Genomic DNA, 2029 nt, shown 5'->3' on the forward strand with positions numbered 1-2029 from the left:
CTACATCAGCATTTAAAAGCGTAACGATACTCACAGTTCCGTTCCGATGGCGAAATTCAATGCGTCCCCCGAATTTCAGCAAAAGTCGCTCCATGATAACAGGATTGTGCAGCTTCACGAAGAAACAGTACTGTTCCAAATCGTAATAGGCAGTGTGGACCTGTTCTGTCGTTATCCCGAAGACGTCGACAATCCACTCGTGGATCTCTAGTGAGCTTGGTTGCAGAGCACGGGTTGTCTTATCAAAGTCAAATTTCAGTGTATTCTTCCTGGGACACTGACGAGACATATCGCTAATTAACCCTTAACGGGCTAACAGCATCGAACGTTAACACGAAATACACAACAACACGCAGGCACAGAACAGTAAGACGACACGCGACGGACACAAACACCACTTGTAAACAATCGCTAGCTTGGCGGAGCGGACGGTACCTCCTCACACTAGCGCGTCTCAAGCGCAACTATCCATTAGGCCACAGAGGCTGACTGACGTTATGCTGGCGGGGTGCTCGCTCAAATCAACACTTGCCAAGTGTACCCTTTCTGATGCGCTACTCTACGTGTGCAGAGAGTCAGGACGTCGCATGAGCCTTTCCTGTGTGCCTGTACATATTCAGACGTATTGAAGTCCACGCACCTACTTTCTGCTGGCAATTCTTATACCTGCCGTCTTAGGCTATTCCCTTTCTGAACTCCAAGTCCTGCACACAAGAGAGTTAAGTGACTATTCATATGGGTCATACTGTTTACCAACAAGTAATTTTAAAATAGCGTTTCCTCTCACAGCGCCATCACGCTTTGAAACGCTTCCGCAGCTAACAGGTCGATTGATAATGGCCGTCGTTTCGTTTCAGGTTGTCAGTAAGTGCGTATTTTCATATCGTCGTCATACCTGTGATACCTGTAAGCACTCAGAAACGCCAACTTTCACAACTATTACACCTGTATGTGGTGAGAGTGATTTTGCCCCAGTGAGTAAAACGTGTACCTCTGGTGGGACTCGAACCCACAATCCCCGGTTTAGGAGACCGATGCCTTATCCATTAGGCCACAGAGGCTGACTGGCGTTAAGCTGGCGGGGTGCTCGCTCAAATCAACACTTGCCAAGTGTACCCTTCCTGATGCGCTACTCTACGTCTGCAGAGAGTCAGGACGTCGCATGAGCCTTTCCTGTGTGCCTGTACATACTCAGACGTATCGAAGTCCAGGCACCTACTTTCTGCTGGCAATTCTTATACCTGCCGTCTTAGGCTATTCCCTTTCTGAACTCCAAGTCCTGCACACAAGAGAGTTAAGTGACTATTCATATGGGTCATACTGTTTACCAACAAGTAATTTTAAAATAGCGTTTCCTCTCACAGCGCCATCACGCTTTGAAACGCTTCCGCAGCTAACAGGTCGATTGATAATGGCCGTCGTTTCGTTTCAGGTTGTCAGTAAGTGCGTATTTTCATATCGTCGTCATACCTGTGATACCTGTAAGCACTCAGAAACGCCAACTTTCACAACTATTACACCTGTATGTGGTGAGAGTGATTTTGCCCCAGTGAGTAAAACGTGTACCTCTGGTGGGACTCGAACCCACAATATCCGGTTTAGTAGACTGATGCATTATCCATTTTTTTGTTTTTTTTTTTGTTTTAGGGCCTCCCATCTCCCCTTCTAGCCCTTCCATTCGCTCTCCTTCATGCGCCTTCTTCGGCGAGCTTCAATGCCCCACCTTTTTTTTTTTTTTTTTTTTGCAGTGGGTGTGAAACTGAATTGCATCTGGAGGACAATGTTAGAAAATTTGAAGTTGTAATCGGAATTGATTACGGTGAAAATAACTCTCTCTAGAATACTTTTTACCGCATTAACGAAACGCAAAATATTCATCCATTAGAATTGAAACAAAAATGAGAGAGAAACAAAAGTAAAAATGACGAAAGGAATTTGAACTTCTTCAGTGATGCACGTCTTTTTCATGAGAATAGTTTATCCCTACTATTCCATTGCTGTGGCGTGACTCCTGTTACTTCTTGGGAAA

General features: G+C 45.3%; 1 non-coding gene across 1 annotated transcript; it reads right to left on the reverse strand.

Moving 5' to 3' along the window:
* Positions 1 to 988: 988 nt before the first annotated feature.
* On the reverse strand, positions 989 to 1061 carry Trnar-ccu (transfer RNA arginine (anticodon CCU)). Its single transcript has one exon. It is a non-coding gene; the product is annotated as a tRNA-Arg (tRNA).
* Between the last annotated feature and the right edge of the window lie 968 nt (positions 1062 to 2029).

Source organism: Schistocerca cancellata, chromosome 1, assembly GCF_023864275.1.
Source record: "Schistocerca cancellata isolate TAMUIC-IGC-003103 chromosome 1, iqSchCanc2.1, whole genome shotgun sequence".
Taxonomy (NCBI): domain Eukaryota; kingdom Metazoa; phylum Arthropoda; class Insecta; order Orthoptera; family Acrididae; genus Schistocerca; species Schistocerca cancellata.